General features: G+C 43.3%; 20 non-coding genes and 7 pseudogenes across 20 annotated transcripts; 26 read left to right on the top strand and 1 right to left on the bottom strand.

Annotated features, from left to right (window-relative positions):
* Window positions 1-263: 263 nt before the first annotated feature.
* Window positions 264-382, top strand: LOC121842291. Its single transcript, XR_006081041.1, has one exon. It is a non-coding gene; the product is annotated as a 5S ribosomal RNA (ribosomal RNA).
* A 242-nt stretch (window positions 383-624) lies between these two features.
* Window positions 625-742, top strand: LOC121842294 (annotated as a pseudogene).
* Window positions 743-985: 243 nt separating this feature from the next.
* LOC121842290 lies at window positions 986-1,104 on the top strand. Its single transcript, XR_006081040.1, has one exon. It is a non-coding gene; the product is annotated as a 5S ribosomal RNA (ribosomal RNA).
* A 261-nt stretch (window positions 1,105-1,365) lies between these two features.
* On the top strand, window positions 1,366-1,484 carry LOC121842289. Its single transcript, XR_006081039.1, has one exon. It is a non-coding gene; the product is annotated as a 5S ribosomal RNA (ribosomal RNA).
* A 247-nt stretch (window positions 1,485-1,731) lies between these two features.
* On the top strand, window positions 1,732-1,850 carry LOC121842288. The gene has a single exon (XR_006081038.1). It is a non-coding gene; the product is annotated as a 5S ribosomal RNA (ribosomal RNA).
* A 241-nt stretch (window positions 1,851-2,091) lies between these two features.
* Window positions 2,092-2,210, top strand: LOC121842287. Its single transcript, XR_006081037.1, has one exon. It is a non-coding gene; the product is annotated as a 5S ribosomal RNA (ribosomal RNA).
* Window positions 2,211-2,452: 242 nt separating this feature from the next.
* LOC121842285 lies at window positions 2,453-2,571 on the top strand. Its single transcript, XR_006081035.1, has one exon. It is a non-coding gene; the product is annotated as a 5S ribosomal RNA (ribosomal RNA).
* Window positions 2,572-2,813: 242 nt separating this feature from the next.
* On the top strand, window positions 2,814-2,932 carry LOC121842284. Its single transcript, XR_006081034.1, has one exon. It is a non-coding gene; the product is annotated as a 5S ribosomal RNA (ribosomal RNA).
* A 242-nt stretch (window positions 2,933-3,174) lies between these two features.
* LOC121842283 lies at window positions 3,175-3,293 on the top strand. Its single transcript, XR_006081033.1, has one exon. It is a non-coding gene; the product is annotated as a 5S ribosomal RNA (ribosomal RNA).
* A 242-nt stretch (window positions 3,294-3,535) lies between these two features.
* LOC121842282 lies at window positions 3,536-3,654 on the top strand. The gene has a single exon (XR_006081032.1). It is a non-coding gene; the product is annotated as a 5S ribosomal RNA (ribosomal RNA).
* Window positions 3,655-3,892: 238 nt separating this feature from the next.
* LOC121842281 lies at window positions 3,893-4,011 on the top strand. Its single transcript, XR_006081031.1, has one exon. It is a non-coding gene; the product is annotated as a 5S ribosomal RNA (ribosomal RNA).
* A 242-nt stretch (window positions 4,012-4,253) lies between these two features.
* On the top strand, window positions 4,254-4,372 carry LOC121842280. The gene has a single exon (XR_006081030.1). It is a non-coding gene; the product is annotated as a 5S ribosomal RNA (ribosomal RNA).
* A 253-nt stretch (window positions 4,373-4,625) lies between these two features.
* LOC121842295 lies at window positions 4,626-4,745 on the top strand (annotated as a pseudogene).
* Window positions 4,746-4,987: 242 nt separating this feature from the next.
* On the top strand, window positions 4,988-5,106 carry LOC121842279. Its single transcript, XR_006081029.1, has one exon. It is a non-coding gene; the product is annotated as a 5S ribosomal RNA (ribosomal RNA).
* A 242-nt stretch (window positions 5,107-5,348) lies between these two features.
* LOC121842296 lies at window positions 5,349-5,467 on the top strand (annotated as a pseudogene).
* Window positions 5,468-5,727: 260 nt separating this feature from the next.
* LOC121842278 lies at window positions 5,728-5,846 on the top strand. The gene has a single exon (XR_006081028.1). It is a non-coding gene; the product is annotated as a 5S ribosomal RNA (ribosomal RNA).
* Window positions 5,847-6,088: 242 nt separating this feature from the next.
* On the top strand, window positions 6,089-6,206 carry LOC121842298 (annotated as a pseudogene).
* A 242-nt stretch (window positions 6,207-6,448) lies between these two features.
* On the top strand, window positions 6,449-6,567 carry LOC121842277. The gene has a single exon (XR_006081027.1). It is a non-coding gene; the product is annotated as a 5S ribosomal RNA (ribosomal RNA).
* A 241-nt stretch (window positions 6,568-6,808) lies between these two features.
* LOC121842276 lies at window positions 6,809-6,927 on the top strand. The gene has a single exon (XR_006081026.1). It is a non-coding gene; the product is annotated as a 5S ribosomal RNA (ribosomal RNA).
* Window positions 6,928-7,184: 257 nt separating this feature from the next.
* Window positions 7,185-7,303, top strand: LOC121842301. The gene has a single exon (XR_006081044.1). It is a non-coding gene; the product is annotated as a 5S ribosomal RNA (ribosomal RNA).
* Window positions 7,304-7,560: 257 nt separating this feature from the next.
* LOC121842299 lies at window positions 7,561-7,675 on the top strand (annotated as a pseudogene).
* Window positions 7,676-8,146: 471 nt separating this feature from the next.
* LOC121842300 lies at window positions 8,147-8,265 on the top strand. Its single transcript, XR_006081043.1, has one exon. It is a non-coding gene; the product is annotated as a 5S ribosomal RNA (ribosomal RNA).
* A 241-nt stretch (window positions 8,266-8,506) lies between these two features.
* LOC121842297 lies at window positions 8,507-8,625 on the top strand. The gene has a single exon (XR_006081042.1). It is a non-coding gene; the product is annotated as a 5S ribosomal RNA (ribosomal RNA).
* Window positions 8,626-8,867: 242 nt separating this feature from the next.
* On the top strand, window positions 8,868-8,986 carry LOC121842292 (annotated as a pseudogene).
* Window positions 8,987-9,213: 227 nt separating this feature from the next.
* On the top strand, window positions 9,214-9,332 carry LOC121842293 (annotated as a pseudogene).
* Window positions 9,333-12,454: 3,122 nt separating this feature from the next.
* On the top strand, window positions 12,455-12,573 carry LOC121842286. Its single transcript, XR_006081036.1, has one exon. It is a non-coding gene; the product is annotated as a 5S ribosomal RNA (ribosomal RNA).
* A 744-nt stretch (window positions 12,574-13,317) lies between these two features.
* LOC121842275 lies at window positions 13,318-13,436 on the bottom strand. Its single transcript, XR_006081025.1, has one exon. It is a non-coding gene; the product is annotated as a 5S ribosomal RNA (ribosomal RNA).
* Between the last annotated feature and the right edge of the window lie 202 nt (window positions 13,437-13,638).

Raw genomic sequence — 13,638 nt, 5'->3', positions numbered from 1 at the left:
TGTCAACTCTTTGTCCGTTTATTTCCCACAAGGCTGAGTCCGTTTTTCCCACAAGGCTGAAATATGTGCCCTTGCTTTGAAATAAGTAAGCAAGTTTAGTTTGTATTTCATCCAACAATCTGTGCTACAAATTATGGCTGCAGTATATGCAATTTCTTCCACTTTTTGAGTGACACAAAGATGCTTATCTAAATGGTGAAAATGCAACAGCTGTTAATCAGACTCACTTTCACTTTACATAGTGCACCAAGACATAGTTTCTCGCTTACGACCACACCGGCCTGAGTACGCCTGATCTCGTCTGATCTCGGAAGCTAAGCAGGGTCGGGCCTGGTTAGTACTTGGATGGGAGACTTCCTGGGAATACCAGGTGCTGTAAGCTTTTTGTCAACTCTTTGTCCGTTTTTTCCCACAAGGCTGAAATATGTGCCCTTGCTTTGAAATAAGTAAGCAAGTTTAGTTTGTATTTCATCCAACAATCTGTGCTACAAATTATGGCTGCAGTATATGCAATTTCTTCCACTTTTTGAGTGACACAAAGATGCTTATCTAAATGGTGAAAATGCAACAGCTGTTAATCAGACTCACTTTCACTTTACATAGTGCACCAAGACATAGTTTCTCGCTTACGACCACACCGGCCTGAGTACGCCTGATCTCGTCTGATCTCGGAAGCTAAGCAGGGTCGGGCCTGGTAGTACTTGGATGGGAGACTTCCTGGGAATACCAGGTGCTGTAAGCTTTTTGTCAACTCTTTGTCCGTTTTTTTCCCACAAGGCTGAAATATGTGCCCTTGCTTTGAAATAAGTAAGCAAGTTTAGTTTGTATTTCATCCAACAATCTGTGCTACAAATTATGGCTGCAGTATATGCAATTTCTTCCACTTTTTGAGTGACACAAAGATGCTTATCTAAATGGTGAAAATGCAACAGCTGTTAATCAGACTCACTTTCACTTTACATAGTGCACCAAGACATAGTTTCTCGCTTACGACCACACCGGCCTGAGTACGCCTGATCTCGTCTGATCTCGGAAGCTAAGCAGGGTCGGGCCTGGTTAGTACTTGGATGGGAGACTTCCTGGGAATACCAGGTGCTGTAAGCTTTTTGTCACTGCCTTGTGGAATTTCAACTCTTTGTCCGTTTATTTCCCACAAGGCTGAAATATGTGCCCTTGCTTTGAAATAAGTAAGCAAGTTTAGTTTGTATTTCATCCAACAATCTGTGCTACAAATTATGGCTGCAGTATATGCAATTTCTTCCACTTTTTGAGTGACACAAAGATGCTTATCTAAATGGTGAAAATGCAACAGCTGTTAATCAGACTCACTTTCACTTTACATAGTGCACCAAGACATAGTTTCTCGCTTACGACCACACCGGCCTGAGTACGCCTGATCTCGTCTGATCTCGGAAGCTAAGCAGGGTCGGGCCTGGTTAGTACTTGGATGGGAGACTTCCTGGGAATACCAGGTGCTGTAAGCTTTTTGTCAACTCTTTGTCCGTTTTTTCCCACAAGGCTGAAATATGTGCCCTTGCTTTGAAATAAGTAAGCAAGTTTAGTTTGTATTTCATCCAACAATCTGTGCTACAAATTATGGCTGCAGTATATGCAATTTCTTCCACTTTTTGAGTGACACAAAGATGCTTATCTAAATGGTGAAAATGCAACAGCTGTTAATCAGACTCAGACTCACTTCACTTTACATAGTGCACCAAGACATAGTTTCTCGCTTACGACCACACCGGCCTGAGTACGCCTGATCTCGTCTGATCTCGGAAGCTAAGCAGGGTCGGGCCTGGTTAGTACTTGGATGGGAGACTTCCTGGGAATACCAGGTGCTGTAAGCTTTTTGTCAACTCTTTGTCCGTTTTTCCCACAAGGCTGAAATATGTGCCCTTGCTTTGAAATAAGTAAGCAAGTTTAGTTTGTATTTCATCCAACAATCTGTGCTACAAATTATGGCTGCAGTATATGCAATTTCTTCCACTTTTTGAGTGACACAAAGATGCTTATCTAAATGGTGAAAATGCAACAGCTGTTAATCAGACTCACTTTCACTTTACATAGTGCACCAAGACATAGTTTCTCGCTTACGACCACACCGGCCTGAGTACGCCTGATCTCGTCTGATCTCGGAAGCTAAGCAGGGTCGGGCCTGGTTAGTACTTGGATGGGAGACTTCCTGGGAATACCAGGTGCTGTAAGCTTTTTGTCAACTCTTTGTCCGTTTTTTCCCACAAGGCTGAAATATGTGCCCTTGCTTTGAAATAAGTAAGCAAGTTTAGTTTGTATTTCATCCAACAATCTGTGCTACAAATTATGGCTGCAGTATATGCAATTTCTTCCACTTTTTGAGTGACACAAAGATGCTTATCTAAATGGTGAAAATGCAACAGCTGTTAATCAGACTCACTTTCACTTTACATAGTGCACCAAGACATAGTTTCTCGCTTACGACCACACCGGCCTGAGTACGCCTGATCTCGTCTGATCTCGGAAGCTAAGCAGGGTCGGGCCTGGTTAGTACTTGGATGGGAGACTTCCTGGGAATACCAGGTGCTGTAAGCTTTTTGTCAACTCTTTGTCCGTTTTTTCCCACAAGGCTGAAATATGTGCCCTTGCTTTGAAATAAGTAAGCAAGTTTAGTTTGTATTTCATCCAACAATCTGTGCTACAAATTATGGCTGCAGTATATGCAATTTCTTCCACTTTTTGAGTGACACAAAGATGCTTATCTAAATGGTGAAAATGCAACAGCTGTTAATCAGACTCACTTTCACTTTACATAGTGCACCAAGACATAGTTTCTCGCTTACGACCACACCGGCCTGAGTACGCCTGATCTCGTCTGATCTCGGAAGCTAAGCAGGGTCGGGCCTGGTTAGTACTTGGATGGGAGACTTCCTGGGAATACCAGGTGCTGTAAGCTTTTTGTCAACTCTTTGTCCGTTTTTTCCCACAAGGCTGAAATATGTGCCCTTGCTTTGAAATAAGTAAGCAAGTTTAGTTTGTATTTCATCCAACAATCTGTGCTACAAATTATGGCTGCAGTATATGCAATTTCTTCCACTTTTTGAGTGACACAAAGATGCTTATCTAAATGGTGAAAATGCAACAGCTGTTAATCAGACTCACTTTCACTTTACATAGTGCACCAAGACATAGTTTCTCGCTTACGACCACACCGGCCTGAGTACGCCTGATCTCGTCTGATCTCGGAAGCTAAGCAGGGTCGGGCCTGGTTAGTACTTGGATGGGAGACTTCCTGGGAATACCAGGTGCTGTAAGCTTTTTGTCAACTCTTTGTCCGTTTTTTCCCACAAGGCTGAAATATGTGCCCTTGCTTTGAAATAAGTAAGCAAGTTTAGTTTGTATTTCATCCAACAATCTGTGCTACAAATTATGGCTGCAGTATATGCAATTTCTTCCACTTTTTGAGTGACACAAAGATGCTTATCTAAATGGTGAAAATGCAACAGCTGTTAATCAGACTCACTTTCACTTTACATAGTGCACCAAGACATAGTTTCTCGCTTACGACCACACCGGCCTGAGTACGCCTGATCTCGTCTGATCTCGGAAGCTAAGCAGGGTCGGGCCTGGTTAGTACTTGGATGGGAGACTTCCTGGGAATACCAGGTGCTGTAAGCTTTTTCAACTCTTTGCGTTTTTTCCCACAAGGCTGAAATATGTGCCCTTGCTTTGAAATAAGTAAGCAAGTTTAGTTTGTATTTCATCCAACAATCTGTGCTACAAATTATGGCTGCAGTATATGCAATTTCTTCCACTTTTTGAGTGACACAAAGATGCTTATCTAAATGGTGAAAATGCAACAGCTGTTAATCAGACTCACTTTCACTTTACATAGTGCACCAAGACATAGTTTCTCGCTTACGACCACACCGGCCTGAGTACGCCTGATCTCGTCTGATCTCGGAAGCTAAGCAGGGTCGGGCCTGGTTAGTACTTGGATGGGAGACTTCCTGGGAATACCAGGTGCTGTAAGCTTTTTGTCAACTCTTTGTCCGTTTTTTCCCACAAGGCTGAAATATGTGCCCTTGCTTTGAAATAAGTAAGCAAGTTTAGTTTGTATTTCATCCAACAATCTGTGCTACAAATTATGGCTGCAGTATATGCAATTTCTTCCACTTTTTGAGTGACACAAAGATGCTTATCTAAATGGTGAAAATGCAACAGCTGTTAATCAGACTCACTTTCACTTTACATAGTGCACCAAGACATAGTTTCTCGCTTACGACCACACCGGCCTGAGTACGCCTGATCTCGTCTGATCTCGGAAGCTAAGCAGGGTCGGGCCTGGTTAGTACTTGGATGGGAGACTTCCTGGGAATACCAGGTGCTGTAAGCTTTTTGTCAACTCTTTGTCCGTTTTTTTGTCCGTTTTTTCCACAAGGCTGAAATATGTGCCCTTGCTTTGAAATAAGTAAGCAAGTTTAGTTTGTATTTCATCCAACAATCTGTGCTACAAATTATGGCTGCAGTATATGCAATTTCTTCCACTTTTTGAGTGACACAAAGATGCTTATCTAAATGGTGAAAATGCAACAGCTGTTAATCAGACTCACTTTCACTTTACATAGTGCACCAAGACATAGTTTCTCGCTTACGACCACACCGGCCTGAGTACGCCTGATCTCGTCTGATCTCGGAAAGCTAAGCAGGGTCGGGCCTGGTTAGTACTTGGATGGGAGACTTCCTGGGAATACCAGGTGCTGTAAGCTTTTTGTCAACTCTTTGTCCGTTTTTTCCCACAAGGCTGAAATATGTGCCCTTGCTTTGAAATAAGTAAGCAAGTTTAGTTTGTATTTCATCCAACAATCTGTGCTACAAATTATGGCTGCAGTATATGCAATTTCTTCCACTTTTTGAGTGACACAAAGATGCTTATCTAAATGGTGAAAATGCAACAGCTGTTAATCAGACTCACTTTCACTTTACATAGTGCACCAAGACATAGTTTCTCGCTTACGACCACACCGGCCTGAGTACGCCTGATCTCGTCTGATCTCGGAAGCTAAGCAGGGTCGGGCCTGGTTAGTACTTGGATGGGAGACTTCCTGGGAATACCAGGTGCTGTAAGCTTTTTGTCAACTCTTTGTCCGTTTTTTCCCACAAGGCTGAAATATGTGCCCTTGCTTTGAAATAAGTAAGCAAGTTTAGTTTGTATTTCATCCAACAATCTGTGCTACAAATTATGGCTGCAGTATATGCAATTTCTTCCACTTTTTGAGTGACACAAAGATGCTTATCTAAATGGTGAAAATGCAACAGCTGTTAATCAGACTCACTTTCACTTTACATAGTGCACCAAGACATAGTTTCTCGCTTACCACCACACCGGCCTGAGTACGCCTGATCTCGTCTGATCTCGGAAGCTAAGCAGGGTCGGGCCTGGTTAGTACTTGGATGGGAGACTTCCTGGGAATACCAGGTGCTGTAAGCTTTTTGTCACTGCCTTGTGGAATTTCAACTCTTTGTCCGTTTATTCCCACAAGGCTGAAATATGTGCCCTTGCTTTGAAATAAGTAAGCAAGTTTAGTTTGTATTTCATCCAACAATCTGTGCTACAAATTATGGCTGCAGTATATGCAATTTCTTCCACTTTTTGAGTGACACAAAGATGCTTATCTAAATGGTGAAAATGCAACAGCTGTTAATCAGACTCACTTTCACTTTACATAGTGCACCAAGACATAGTTTCTCGCTTACGACCACACCGGCCTGAGTACGCCTGATCTCGTCTGATCTCGGAAGCTAAGCAGGGTCGGGCCTGGTTAGTACTTGGATGGGAGACTTCCTGGGAATACCAGGTGCTGTAAGCTTTTTGTCAACTCTTTGTCCGTTTTTTCCCACAAGGCTGAAATATGTGCCCTTGCTTTGAAATAAGTAAGCAAGTTTAGTTTGTATTTCATCCAACAATCTGTGCTACAAATTATGGCTGCAGTATATGCAATTTCTTCCACTTTTTGAGTGACACAAAGATGCTTATCTAAATGGTGAAAATGCAACAGCTGTTAATCAGACTCACTTTCACTTTACATAGTGCACCAAGACATAGTTTCTCGCTTACGACCACACCGGCCTGAGTACGCCTGATCTCGTCTGATCTCGGAAGCTAAGCAGGGTCGGCCTGGTTAGTACTTGGATGGGAGACTTCCTGGGAATACCAGGTGCTGTAAGCTTTTTGTCAACTCTTTGTCCGTTTTTTCCCACAAGGCTGAAATATGTGCCCTTGCTTTGAAATAAGTAAGCAAGTTTAGTTTGTATTTCATCCAACAATCTGTGCTACAAATTATGGCTGCAGTATATGCAATTTCTTCCACTTTTTGAGTGACACAAAGATGCTTATCTAAATGGTGAAAATGCAACAGCTGTTAATCAGACTCACTTTCACTTTACATAGTGCACCAAGACATAGTTTCTCGCTTACGACCACACCGGCCTGAGTACGCCTGATCTCGTCTGATCTCGGAAGCTAAGCAGGGTCGGGCCTGGTTAGTACTTGGATGGGAGACTTCCTGGGAATACCAGGTGCTGTAAGCTTTTTGTCAACTCTTTGTCCGTTTTTTCCCACAAGGCTGAAATATGTGCCCTTGCTTTGAAATAAGTAAGCAAGTTTAGTTTTATTTCATCCAACAATCTGTGCTACAAATTATGGCTGCAGTATATGCAATTTCTTCCACTTTTTGAGTGACACAAAGATGCTTATCTAAATGGTGAAAATGCAACAGCTGTTAATCAGACTCACTTTCACTTTACATAGTGCACCAAGACATAGTTTCTCGCTTACGACCACACCGGCCTGAGTACGCCTGATCTCGTCTGATCTCGGAAGCTAAGCAGGGTCGGGCCTGGTTAGTACTTGGATGGGAGACTTCCTGGGAATACCAGGTGCTGTAAGCTTTTGTCACTGCTTTGGAATTTCAACTCTTTGTCCGTTTTTTCCCACAAGGCTGAAATATGTGCCCTTGCTTTGAAATAAGTAAGCAAGTTTAGTTTGTATTTCATCCAACAATCTGTGCTACAAATTATGGCTGCAGTATATGCAATTTCTTCCACTTTTTGAGTGACACAAAGATGCTTATCTAAATGGTGAAAATGCAACAGCTGTTAATCAGACTCACTTTCACTTTACATAGTGCACCAAGACATAGTTTCTCGCTTACGACCACACCGGCCTGAGTACGCCTGATCTCGTCTGATCTCGGAAGCTAAGCAGGGTCGGGCCTGGTTAGTACTTGGATGGGAGACTTCCTGGGAATACCAGGTGCTGTAAGCTTTTTGTCAACTTGTGGAATTTCAACTCTTTGTCCGTTTTTTCCCACAAGGCTGAAATATGTGCCCTTGCTTTGAAATAAGTAAGCAAGTTTAGTTTGTATTTCATCCAACAATCTGTGCTACAAATTATGGCTGCAGTATATGCAATTTCTTCCACTTTTTGAGTGACACAAAGATGCTTATCTAAATGGTGAAAATGCAACAGCTGTTAATCAGACTCACTTTCACTTTACATAGTGCACCAAGACATAGTTTCTCGCTTACGACCACACCGGCCTGAGTACGCCTGATCTCGTCTGATCTCGGAAGCTAAGCAGGGTCGGGCCTGGTTAGTGGATGGGAGACTTCCTGGGAATACCAGGTGCTGTAAGCTTTTTGTCAACTCTTTGTCCGTTTTTTCCCACAAGGCTGAAATATGTGCCCTTGCTTTGAAATAAGTAAGCAAGTTTAGTTTGTATTTCATCCAACAATCTGTGCTACAAATTATGGCTGCAGTATATGCAATTTCTTCCACTTTTTGAGTGACACAAAGATGCTTATCTAAATGGTGAAAATGCAACAGCTGTTAATCAGACTCACTTTCACTTTACATAGTGCACCAAGACATAGTTTCTCGCTTACGACCACACCACCGGCCTGAGTACGCCTGATCTCGTCTGATCTCGGAAGCTAAGCAGGGTCGGGCCTGGTTAGTACTTGGATGTGCTACAAATTATGGCTGCAGTATATGCAATTTCTTCCACTTTTTGAGTGACACAAAGATGCTTATCTAAATGGTGAAAATGCAACAGCTGTTAATCAGACTCACTTTCACTTTACATAGTGCACCAAGACATAGTTTCTCGCTTACGACCACACCGGCCTGAGTACGCCTGATCTCGTCTGATCTCGGAAGCTAAGCAGGGTCGGGCCTGGTTAGTACTTGGATGGGAGACTTCCTGGGAATACCAGGTGCTGTAAGCTTTTTGTCAACTCTTTGTCCGTTTTTTCCCACAAGGCTGAAATATGTGCCCTTGCTTTGAAATAAGTAAGCAAGTTTAGTTTGTATTTCATCCAACAATCTGTGCTACAAATTATGGCTGCAGTATATGCAATTTCTTCCACTTTTTGAGTGACACAAAGATGCTTATCTAAATGGTGAAAATGCAACAGCTGTTAATCAGACTCACTTTCACTTTACATAGTGCACCAAGACATAGTTCTCGCTTACGACCACACCGGCCTGAGTACGCCTGATCTCGTCTGATCTCGGAAGCTAAGCAGGGTCGGGCCTGGTTAGTACTTGGATGGGAGACTTCCTGGGAATACCAGGTGCTGTAAGCTTTTTGTCAACTCTTTGTCCGTTTTTTCCCACAAGGCTGAAATATGTGCCCTTGCTTTGAAATAAGTAAGCAAGTTTAGTTTGTATTTCATCCAACAATCTGTGCTACAAATTATGGCTGCAGTATATGCAATTTCTTCCACTTTTTGAGTGACACAAAGATGCTTATCTAAATGGTGAAAATGCAACAGCTGTTAATCAGACTCACTTTCACTTTACATAGTGCACCAAGACATAGTTTCTCGCTTACGACCACACCGGCCTGAGTACGCCTGATCTCGTCTGATCTCGGAAGCTAAGCAGGGTCGGGCCTGGTTAGTACTTGGATGGGAGACTTCCTGGGAATACCAGGTGCTGTAAGTTGTCCGTTTTTTCCCACAAGGCTGAAATATGTGCCCTTGCTTTGAAATAAGTAAGCAAGTTTAGTTTGTATTTCATCCAACAATCTGTGCTACAAATTATGGCTGCAGTATATGCAATTTCTTCCACTTTTTGAGTGACACAAAGATGCTTATCTAAATGGTGAAAATGCAACAGCTGTTAATCAGACTCACTTTCACTTTACATAGTGCACCAAGACATAGTTTCTCTCTTACGACCACACCGGCCTGAGTACGCCTGATCTCGTCTGATCTCGGAAGCTAAGCAGGGTCGGGCCTGGTTAGTACTTGGATGGGAGACTTCCTGGGAATACCAGGTGCTGTAAGCTTTTTGTCAACTCTTTGTCCGTTTTTTCCCACAAGGCTGAAATATGTGCCCACAAAGATATATAGCCCTTCGTACATCAGCTGATATCTCAAAGTGCTGTACAGAAACCCAGCCTAAAACCCCAAACAGCAAGCAATGCAGGTGTAGAAGCACGGTGGCTAGGAAAAACTCCCTAGAAAGGCCAAAACCTAGGAAGAAACCTAGAGAGGAACCAGGCTATGTGGGGTGGCCAGTCCTCTTCTGGCTGTGCCGGGTGGAGATTATAACAGAACATGGCCAAGATGTTCAAATGTTCATAAATGACCAGCATGGTCGAATAATAATAAGGCAGAACAGTTGAACTGGAGCAGCAGCACAGTCAGGTGGAAGTTGAAACTGAGCAGCAGCATGGCCAGGTGGACTGGGGACAGCAAGGAGTCATCATGTCAGGTAGTCCTGGGGCATGGTCCTAGGGCTCAGGTCAGTTGAAACTGGAACAGCAGCATGGCCAGGTGGACTGGGGACAGCAAGGAGTCATCATGTCAGGTAGTCCTGGAGCTCAGGTCCTAGGGCAGGTCCTCCGAGAGAGAGAAAGAAAGAGAGAAGGAGAGAATTAGAGAACGCACACTTAGATTCACACAGGACACCGAATAGGACAGGAGAAGTACTCCAGATATAACAAACTGACCCCAGCCCCCCGACACATAAACTACTGCAGCATAAATACTGGAGGCTGAGACAGGAGGGGTCAGGAGACACTGTGGCCCCATCCGAGGTCACCCCCGGACAGGGCCAAACAGGAAGGATATAACCCCACCCACTTTGCCAAAGCACAGCCCCCACACCACTAGAGGGATATCTTCAACCACCAACTTACCATCCTGAGACAAGGCTGAGTATAGCCCACAAAGATCTCCGCCACGGCACAACCCAAGGGGGGCCTGGTTAGTACGCCAACCCAGACAGGATGACCACAACAGTGAATCAACCCACTCAGGTGACGCACCCTCCAGGGACGGCATGAGAGAGCCCCAGCAAGCCAGTGACCCAGCCCCTGTAATAGGGTTAGAGGCAGAGAATCCCAGTGGAAAGAGGGGAACCGGCCAGGCAGAGACAGCAAGGGCGGTTCGTTGCTCCAGAGCCTTTCCGTTCACCTTCCCACTCCTGGGCCAGACTACACTCAATCATATGACCCACTGAAGAGATGAGTCTTCAGTAAAGACTTAAAGGTTGAGACCGAGTTTGCGTCTCTGACATGGGTAGGCAGACCGTTCCATAAAAATGGAGCTCTATAGGAGAAAGCCCTGCCTCCAGCTGTTTGCTTAGAAATTCTAGGGACAATTAGGAGGCCTGCGTCTTGTGACCGTAGCGTACGTGTAGGTATGTACGGCAGGACCAAATCAGAGAGATAGGTAGGAGCAAGCCCATGTAATGCTTTGTAGGTTAGCAGTAAAACCTTGAAATCAGCCCTTGCTTTGACAGGAAGCCAGTGTAGAGAGGCTAGCACTGGAGTAATATGATCAAATTTTTTGGTTCTAGTCAGGATTCTAGCAGCCGTATTTAGCACTAACTGAAGTTTATTTAGTGCTTTATCCGGGTAGCCGGAAAATAGAGCATTGCAGTAGTCTAACCTAGAAGTGACAAAAGCATGGATTAATTTTTCTGCATCATTTTTGGACAGAAAGTTTCTGATTTTTGCAATGTTACGTAGATGGAAAAAAGATGTCCTTGAAATGGTCTTGATATGTTCTTCAAAAGAGAGATCAGGGTCCAGAGTAACGCCGAGGTCCTTCACAGTTTTATTTGAGACGACTGTACAACCATTAAGATTAATTGTCAGATTCAACAGAATATCTCTTTGTTTCTTGGGACCTAGAACAAGCATCTCTGTTTTGTCCGAGTTTAATAGTAGAAAGTTTGCAGCCATCCACTTCCTTATGTCTGAAACACATGCTTCTAGCGAGGGCAATTTTGGGGCTTCACCATGTTTCATTGAAATGTACAGCTGTGTGTCATCCGCATAGCAGTGAAAGTTTACATTATGTTTTCGAATAACATCCCCAAGAGAAAATATATAGTGAGAACAATAGTGGTCCTAAAACGGAACCTTGAGGAACACCGAAATTTACAGTTGATTTGTCAGAGGACAAACCATTCACAGAGACAAACTGATATCTTTCCGACAGATAAGATCTAAACCAGGCCAGAACTTGTCCGTGTAGACCAATTTGGGTTTCCAATCTCTCCAAAAGAATGTGGTGATCGATGGTATCAAAAGCGGCACTAAGGTCTAGGAGCACGAGGACAGATGCAGAGCTCGGTCCGATGCCATTAAAATGTCATTTACCACCTTCACAAGTGCCGTCTCAGTGCTATGATGGGGTCTAAAACCAGACTGAAGCATTTCGTATACATTGTTTGTCTTCAGGAAGGCAGTGAGTTGCTGAGCAACAGCCTTCTCTAAAATTTTTGAGAGGAATGGAAGATTCGATATAGGCCGATAGTTTTTTATATTTTCTGGGTCAAGGTTTGGCTTTTTCAAGAGAGGCTTTATTACTGCCACTTTTAGTGAGTTTGGTACACATCCAGTGGATAGAGAGCCGTTTATTATGTTCAACATAGGAGGGCCAAGCACAGGAAGCAGCTCTTTCAGTAGTTTAGTTGGAATAGGGTCCAGTATGCAGCTTGAAGGTTTAGAGGCCATGATTATTTTCATCATTGTGTCAAGAGATATAGTACTAAAACACTTGAGCGTCTCTCTTGATCCTAGGTCCTGGCAGAGTTGTGCAGACTCAGGACAACTGAGGTTTGGAGGAATACGCAGGTTTAAAGAAGAGTCCGTAATTTGCTTTCTAATAATCATAATCTTTTCCTCAAAGAAGTTCATGAATTTATCACTGCTAAAGTGAAAGTCATCCTCTCTTGGGGAATGCTGCTTTTTAGTTAGCTTTGCGACAGTATCAAAAAGGAATTTCGGATTGTTCTTATTTTCCTCAATTAAGTTAGAAAAATAGGATGATCGAGCAGCAGTAAGGGCTCTTCGGTACTGCACGGTACTGTCATGCTTATCTAAATGGTGAAAATGCAACAGCTGTTAATCAGACTCACTTTCACTTTACATAGTGCACCAAGACATAGTTTCTCGCTTACGACCACACCGGCCTGAGTACGCCTGATCTCGTCTGATCTCGGAAGCTAAGCAGGGTCGGGCCTGGTTAGTACTTGGATGGGAGACTTCCTGGGAATACCAGGTGCTGTAAGCTTTTTGTCACTGCCTTGTGGAATTTCAACTCTTTGTCCGTTTTTTCCCACAAGGCTGAAATATGTGCCCTTGCTTTGAAATAAGTAAGCAAGTTTAGTTTGTATTTCATCCAACAATCTGTGCTACAAATTATGGCTGCAGTATATGCAATTTCTTCCACTTTTTGAGTGACACAAAGACTTATCTAAATGGTGAAAATGCAACAGCTGTTAATCAGACTCACTTTCACTTTACATAGTGCACCAAGACATAGTTTCTCGCTTACGACCACACCGGCCTGAGTACGCCTGATCCTGATCTCGGAAGCTAAGCAGGGTCGGGCTGATCTCGGAAGCTAAGTGCAGGGTTTTGGCCTGGTTAGTACTTGGATGGGAGACTTCCTGGGAATACCAGGTGCTGTAAAGAGTTTTGTCAACTCTTTGTCCGTTTTTCCCAGGCTGAAATGCATTTTCAGACCAGGCGAAATAAGGCTGAAATGGTCGTAAGTTTAGTTTGTATTTCATCCAACAATCTTGGTGCACTATGTAAAGTGAATATGAGTCTGATTAACAGCTGTTGCATTTTCACCATTTAGATAAGCATCTTTGTGTCACTCAAAAAGTGGAAGAAATTGCATATACTGCAGCCATAATTTGTAGCACAGATTGTTGGATGAAATACAAACTAAACTTGCTTACTTATTTCAAAGCAAGGGCATATTTCAGCCTTGTGGGAATAAACGGACAAAGAGTTGACAAAAACAAAAAGCTTACAGCACCTGGTATTCCCAGGAAGTCTCCCATCCAAGTACTAACCAGGCCCGACCCTGCTTAGCTTCCGAGATCAGACGAGATCAGGCGTACTCAGGCCGGTGTGGTCGTAAGCGAGAAACTATGTCTTGGTGCACTATGTAAAGTGAAAGTGAGTCTGATTAACAGCTGTTGCATTTTCACCATTTAGATAAGCATCTTTGTGTCACTCAAAAAGTGGAAGAAATTGCATATACTGCAGCCATAATTTGTAGCACAGATTGTTGGATGAAATACAAACTAAACTTGCTTACTTATTTCAAAGCAAGGGCACATAT

The sequence above is a fragment of the Oncorhynchus tshawytscha genome, unplaced genomic scaffold (genome assembly GCF_018296145.1).
Source record: "Oncorhynchus tshawytscha isolate Ot180627B unplaced genomic scaffold, Otsh_v2.0 Un_contig_8926_pilon_pilon, whole genome shotgun sequence".
Taxonomy (NCBI): domain Eukaryota; kingdom Metazoa; phylum Chordata; class Actinopteri; order Salmoniformes; family Salmonidae; genus Oncorhynchus; species Oncorhynchus tshawytscha.
This window is presented reverse-complemented; position numbering and strand designations above follow the sequence as displayed.